Here is an 8,501-nt window from a genome sequence, read left to right as displayed (position 1 = left end):
TTCATCATAAATAAAATGAGCTACAGTAGTTGCTCTTTTATCGGACAATGGCCGCGCTTCACACCATTTACTAAAATAGTCGGTGGCAACTGCTGCATATCGATAACCACTAGTTTCTGGCAATGTAATTAGGTCGATGCCAATTTGCTTGAAAACCTAAATAATATAATATTTTATTAGGTAATTACTAAATAGTTTAATAATTTCAATAATTAGTTAAAAGTAATATACCATTTTTGGAACAGGAACTGGGTGTAGTTCAGGTACCACTTTTAGTGTAGCTGGATTGACCCGTTGACAAATATTACATTCCTTGATATATTGCTTTGTATCCAAAGTCATCGAAGGCCAATAATACCGCTGGTCCAATAGATTAAGTGTTGCATCCCTACCACGATGACTGGAAAGTGCAACTGCTTCTTCAGACTCAGGGGAACCTTCATGAACCATTTTCAGTATATCCATCCTTTCTTCATCATTTAATATTACACGGGCACAATTTTTTTTATGATACAGAGTACCATTATCCACATAGAATGATTTTGTCTGTCTTCTAAAATTGTATTTTTCATTTTTATGTTGTATATTATTAGGGTATCCATGGCCTAATAAATATAGCAACACAGCACTTAAATTAACTGGCTCTAAATGTTTTTCTCCAATTTTTGGTTGGATGTTAGTGTCCTCTCATGGCCGAAACATATTGACAACAACTATAAATTAAAATAATTAACTACAAATGTATAAATTAGTAAAATTCTCATTCACTTATAATAAATAATAAATTTGATCGAGGCCATTAAATAACAATGTTTTCCAATTAATTTGAAGTTGTATGACATTTTTTGTTTAATTATGCATGTATTGTGTTTTGGGTCACTGTAATGGATGTATGAAATTAGATTTCATTGATCTAAAATCATTGCATACAAATAAAAATTCTGAGCAAAAACTGTGTGTCAGCCTATGTTACCAATAGGCAATAGTACCTAGGTATATTTTATGATGTATTTATGTTGCTATTAAGTTATTTTACAGTTAATCATATTATAGTAGATTGAATTCATTTTTACCTATAACATTGCATTTTAAATAATCATTGGGTGTTTAAAATTGTATCTATAAAATTAATTTTTTTAACTAATTATAAAGATATTGGAACTTAATTTTTTTTATTTGGTATTTTATCTATAATAATTGGATACCCGGATGTCCTAATTTATTCTTTATTAACTATTACTATTGGATTATTAAGATTTATTGTATGAGCACATCATATATTCACAATTGTTAGGTATAGATGTTGATACACGAGCCTACTTTACTTCAGCAGTTCATTAACCATAATTATTGCTATTCCTAAAGGAATTAAAATGTTTAGGAGATTAGTTATTATTTATGGATATTAATTTAATTTTTCTCCTTCAACAATTAGATCATTATGATTTATTTATTTTTATCATCAATTGATGGATTAAAAAGAGTTGAAAAGAGTAATTCTTGCTAACTAATCTATTGATAGTATTTTTCATGATACTTGACTTTATTATGTAGTCTCTCATTTCCATTATGTATTAACTATAGGAATTATATACACAGTTATTGCTAGTGTAACTCATTGATTCTCTATTTTTACAAGATTTTCTATAAATAGTTTTATTTTAAAAATTCAATTTATTCTTATATTTATTGGAGTTAATTTAACATTTTTCCCTCAACACTTTTTAGGTTTAAATGAGAAACCTCGACAATATACAGATTATTCTAATAACTTCCTACATAAAGTATACTTTCATCTATTGGATCAATAATCTCAATATTTAGTACCCATTGGCTATTATCATTTTAATTTATTCCATTTGATTTGAGAATTTTTTTTAAAAGACAAAAATTTTTAAATTTATTCAATTTAAGAAACTCTATTTACCAAATTCATAATTTACCTAATTTAGACCATTCATATTCAGAATTAGCTTTAATTCTAATATGGCAGAACTTATATGCATTGAACTAAAGATTAATTTACAAAGAATAATATTTTTTTAGAAATTAAAACTTGATTAAGACTAAGATTTCAAAATATAAATTCACCATTAAAAGAACAATTTTTTTCATGATCATACAATTTTTATTTTTATCATTATTATATCTAAAATTACATAGATAAATAATATTATTTATTACAAATACCTAGTAAATTTATTAATATTAAATTTCTGAAAACCAAATAATTGAGTTTATTTGAACAACAACTCTGAATATTTATTTTTATTACAATATACATTCATTACATATATATTATAATTTTTGTCATCAATGATTTTGATCTTATGAATACTAAGATTTTTAAATTTTGATTATTTTGTATTGTTAACGTGTAACAATACAAAAAATATAAATACAAATTGAGTTCCACTTATTAATAACACATTTAAAAAAATGCTTCTTTAATAAAAATTATTGAAACAATAATAATTATAACACAACTTTTATCTGTATCTATATCAAAAACTGAATGCAAGGTTACTCATAAAGTCATAACTAGGTATATCTGTAATCAAGAAATCTACACATATGTCTTGACATTTTTCTATTGAAATTTAAACTGAAAATTGGGGCAAAATTAAATATTTAAACGAAGAAACATTTTTAGCTATTTTGTTGCAATTTAATATACATTATTATTATATTTTATATGCCCAAGGGGCAAGTAAATAAAAATAAAAATAAATTCAATGTACAGTATTACTTCTTTTAAAATAACTTAATAGCAACATAAATATATTATAAAATATACTTTTGCTGGTATTATAAGCTAACGTACAGTTCTGGCTCAGGATCATTATTCATAAGTAATCAATTATTATTAAATTTTAATTTAACACATACATCACAGTGACCTACACTTACTGTATAGTAGATCAGTACCGTTTGCCCACCATTTTATTAGTTAATTTTAATACATTACCCAAACTAAAGTTGTATTTAAATATAGTTATATGAAAGTGTTATTCATATAATCATGGTCGGATTTAGGGTTGTGGGGGCCCCAGGGCCCACATACGATTGAAATATAAGAATTTTTAGTTGATTAAAAACTTAAACTTTAAAATTATATTACTTTGCTTATTGAACATAATTAATAAAGATGTCTAAAATGTTAATACAAGTAACCTTTAAAGTTATCTCTTTTTATTTTTTAATTCAGAGATTTATTAAATTACCAAGCCCAATCTAGTGATTCGTTTACTTGTTTCATATTGTTAAAAAAACATCGTTTTTAATTAAAAAGTTATATTTTTAAATATTTTTTATCCTTATAATTTTTACAGGTTTATTACTTTTTTGAATGACAGCATATAGTTTTAATTTCATATTCCAAAGCACAATATTTTTCTAAGAATTTTGATTCATAAATATCGAATTTAAGACGAGTAGTTTACGAGTTATAAGTATTTAAAGTTTAGACAAGCGGAGTAGTGGACAAACATTTTGCGGGTAACCCCGTACGAATCCCTGATGAAAAGTCCAGGGACAAAAAGGTCCGGTATGATAAAAGTCGGACAAAAAGTCCGGATTCGTTTTTTGATTGCTGGACAAAAAGTCAGAGTACATTTTTACTGTCGGACAAAAAGTCTGAAAATACAAAATTGTCTATTACCTAAATTTGCATTTATAATTAAAATATACCTAATATTATATAATATTATAATTATTATTTTGGTATGTACATGTAATATTATAGGTATTTAGTCAGTTCATATAATATATGAAAAAAATATAAATTTAAATAAATATTAATTATTATATAATTTATATTGTTATAATAATATATTTAAATAATTATTTATTTAAAAAATGTAATTTTTATACTTACTTATATTAAAATATCATATTTTTTTTATATTTTCTTATTCTTATTATTCCTTATACCTAACAAGAATAATATCTACGGTTTATCTACCATAAGACTATACCTACAGGCTACAATACCGATAATCAATATTATTACCCCGATTATAATATATTATATAGGTACCTATATAGTATCATGTACATTTATCTCATCGATATAATCGATTTCATAAGGGACGTAGCGGACGTGAATTATAAATTGAATTTGTCACTTAGACTTAGTCAGTCGTAGGTATAATAGAAAATTTTGTATTTGCGGACTTTTTGTCTGGCAATCAAAAAATGAATCCGGACTTTTTGTCCGTTTACCACCCCGTACCACTCCATTCCGCTCATATAAACTTTAAATACTTATAACTCATAAACTAATCGTCCAAAATTCGATTATTATGTATCAAAATACTTAGAAGAATATTCTGCTTTGGAATATGAAATTAAAACTCTATGTCATCATTCAAAAAAGTAAAAAACTTAAAAAAATTATAAGGATAAAAAATATTTAAAAATATAATTTTTTAGTAAAAACGATGTTCTTTTAACAACATGAAACTATGTAAAAAAATATTTTCATTAACATTGATACTTTTTGAAATAATGAGTGGTTCATGATAAAAAATCACGCTCTATACCATAAGTATTTATCTATGGATAATAATTAATAATTTATTCTCATTATTTAATAAGTATAAAATGAAATATTATATTATTATTAGATATTCGTTGTATTCAAAGATAAAAAAAAGGTTCATTTAATAGGTAGATATTCATTAATAATTATTAATTTTATATAGTTATATAATATATTATATCATAATTAAAACATTTTAATTTTGGTACTTACCCTTTACTAAGTCGTAGTCTGTAGATTACGATAAAGATCGTGATGAAAAATATTCAACAATTAAAAAAAAAAACTGTAAAAATCTGTAGGTACACAACACATTCGTTTACATTAGAACATACAAATTAACAATTGGACTGTTCAGAACGAAGGCGAATACGCGAATGAAAATAATAATCTGAAATTAGTGTAAATTCTAAAATATCCTTAAATGTAAGTATACCTACCAGCCTACTTACCTATATATATATTATTTGTCCTATCCCTTATTCCCTCGTCACTAAGATATCAACATTGCATTCTTTTTTAAAATTGTTACCAAGAATTTATCAGCTATTAACTACATTATAGACTATAGTTAATATGGGTTTAATGTTTATCAACATTGTTTGGTATGGACCTTTATACAAACATACTAACCCATATGGAATACCTACTGTATTGTCCCAACTCCCAAGTAGCATTGCATAACAATAGTCTAACTACCTGTCCAACTTTTACGAAACGTTGATCAGTAGGTATTAGAAATGTACCTATATAGTTAAGTGTATAGCAATAAAGAATTGGTTATCGGTTACCTTTGACAGATGACATTTTGACCGTCGTACCTATATTATAATATATATTGTTAACAATATCTTACCTCCGGATAATTTTACCGGGGGTAAAATTATCCTAGGAAAATCTTACACCCCCCCCCCCCCCTATAACCCCAGCTCGTAATATATATATTATTCAATATGAATCCACCACGCGGCACGCATACACAGAAATATAAAATATACTATTATGAACGCTTATTGCACAGCACGTCTGAGCCCCTGCAGTGGTATTTTTTTTTTGCCCCGAGTAAAATGTATTTTGTCCCCAGGACAATACATTTACTGCAAGTGCACGATACGATCGTCTGTGTCTTTTTGGGTCTATATAACCACGAGGGTGTATTATAACAACAATACGATCATCGTCGTGATTTATTACGATAACCTGCAGTTTATGTATAAAGTGTTTTTGTCGTGTATTACCATTTATCGTTCTCATATATACGTATAACTTAGTTCTATTATAACACATACAGTGCAATAATCACCGTAAAATATAGGTACCTACTGACCACATAGGTACCTACCATAGTTAGTTAGTTATCATAGGCAAGCACAATAAATAAATTAATAACTGAATTATTAAAACAGACGTTCCCAATCTTTGGGATAGTAGGAATTCTTTCTAGAGCCATACTAATAACAACTTATGAGAAATGGGTAAAGACAAAACAAATAAATATTTAAGTTATGTGCGAAGTAGTGTAAAAATTAACACTGTGAATTATAGGTAGTTTTATAATTTTTAACCAAGACTTTTTTGTGGTGTTCGTGTGTTGGTTGGTACGTGTGCGTACTCAGTACCTAAGTATTAAGTAGGTACCTACGAACTATGAAGTTATTTCTATGAATCGTGACCTTGCGTACAAACCACTACTGTCGATTTGTCGCCCTGGACAAGCAATTAAAGCGTTGACAATTATATCGTTTTAGTTATAGCTTATGGTTACTTCAATATTGGGTTCGATGCTATGAATAATTGTATAATATAGGTATATGTTTTTAATATTAATTTTGTTTCGATATAAAATATTTCGAATCATAAAAAATTTTTCAGTTCAATAATTTATGTCCAATAATGATCATAGTGTTATGTCACTGTATAGCATCAAAATAATAATTTTATTCAATTGACAATTATATTATAATGTTATTTACGTAAAAAACATGCCTAGAATTTATCAAAAAGTGGCTCAAACTGGTAAATCATAAAAGTAATCATTGGAATACTGTATTTACATAATTTGAGCGTTTGTATTGTATATTTCAACTGAAGCAAAACGGAAAACGATAGATAGATCGATTAAGCGCATACGTGTATTGTACACGTGTACAGAACATGGCATTTAAATTTGGTTACTCTAAGTAAACGAAAACATGTATAGGTATTAAAGCAAAAAAATTAATTGAAAACGGACCGGGGTCGAGGGTCGAATCAAATAATATTGTTAGATATGTTTAGGTATAGATAACCGCCACGGTATATACTTGTATACATATATATATTATATATGTAAGCCATAAACCGTATATATATATGTGTGTGTGTGTGTGTGTCCGGCTTACTATTGACTGACTCATACCGTTTCCAACACATTTTCTCGTATAAAATGTTTCAATATGTATGGCGTATTATTGTCAACAAGGCACACAATGGACTTAGGTCCAAGGTTCGATCTGTGGCATCCGTTCCGAGTAGGTAGTGGCCTTCTACCGTACACAATTACTAGGGTGCTAAATGTACAACATTCCTTGCAGTCAAAAATGGTGGGGAACATGATCAGGATAAGATGCCACACTACACTGGCACACTACGCATTCGATGTTTTCTGCCTGTCCTATGTGCACCGACATACGCGAGTAAATACATCCCTTTGCATACAAAATATATTTTTTGGATTCTCAGCTGAACATTCAGTAAGTACAACCAAATAATTATTACACTACTATAATTCGTCGTCTGTATTATTAATGTTGTAATATTCTTGTGCACAATAAATAGATGGGGCAATACGTTGCGCTTGTCCGTCGGGTATATTGTTCACCGTTTTCTTATGACTTTTCGTCTTTGAGTATAAAATGTCTAAAATTTTTGGCCACAATTTTTCCTGTCGGCACGTTCGAGTACTTACTCTAGCGCTTATAATAACGTCTCGCGCGTTCGTACATTATACATTTTCTTACTTACTGTGTAAGTACGTATATTTTGTCGTCCGGGACAAATAGGTATTTAAACTGTTGACGATAATGCCGTTTTCGTTATACCCCTATTAAATTCTATTTCATAAATAATATTATATATTTCATTTTAATATTATTTATATTTTATTGAGTACAAGTAAAATATTTCAAATAATAATATTTTTTTCAGTTAACTTTAAAATATTATGTCCGATAATGACATACCTATTACATAGGTAACTGTATAGCACCGCCGGTATCATTTTATTTAGTATTAAATGCACATGTTATTATCATTAAGATTTTACGAATATTAATGTTTGATAATATTTTTTTCCTAGCATTTCGATAATGTTATAAATTACTTATAATATTACATATAAAAAATTCTATAAGGTCTCGACCTCAATGTTTATAGATAGGTAATCTTCAAACATGGATAATGTATATGTACGCGTTATCGCCTCATGCGTCTCACCGGTTACCTTGTGCAACTCGCGCCCTTTTGTTTTGAATTCAAACATTTTAATTTTTATATTGTATTTTTGTATTTTGTGATTTATGCTGTATACGACTTCTGTAACTTTTGTATTTATGTTCCTTGCCTCAATGATCTCACGTCCCTACTCACGACACTGAGCCAAAGGCCATCGTTATCTTTTCTCACCGTTACCGACCGAGCCACTTGTCTTGGGCCGACTTGCGTCGCTTCCGATACCGGGTTTCTGAATCCACAACGCAGAGTCTGGTATTGTCAATCGACCAATAGGTCTTCAAGCCGGTGCAAACCAATTGCGCCCATCACACCTTTTTTATAACCCACTTGTGCCCGAAATCATAACCCATTTGCGACCGAAATATTTTTAATGAAAATGTGTTAAGCCCGTGCAACGTTGCCAAACTGTATTCTGGAATACCAAGCAATACTACTTATTACCATATATGAGACATATATGAGACAT

General features: G+C 28.3%; 1 pseudogene; it reads left to right on the top strand.

Moving 5' to 3' along the window:
* Positions 1-1,196: 1,196 nt before the first annotated feature.
* LOC111038654 lies at positions 1,197-1,864 on the top strand (annotated as a pseudogene).
* Positions 1,865-8,501: the final 6,637 nt, after the last annotated feature.

Source organism: Myzus persicae, unplaced genomic scaffold, assembly GCF_001856785.1.
Source record: "Myzus persicae strain clone G006 unplaced genomic scaffold, MPER_G0061.0, whole genome shotgun sequence".
Classification (NCBI taxonomy): domain Eukaryota; kingdom Metazoa; phylum Arthropoda; class Insecta; order Hemiptera; family Aphididae; genus Myzus; species Myzus persicae.
Note: the sequence above shows the minus strand (reverse complement) of the source record. Positions and strands in the feature narration are given on the sequence as shown.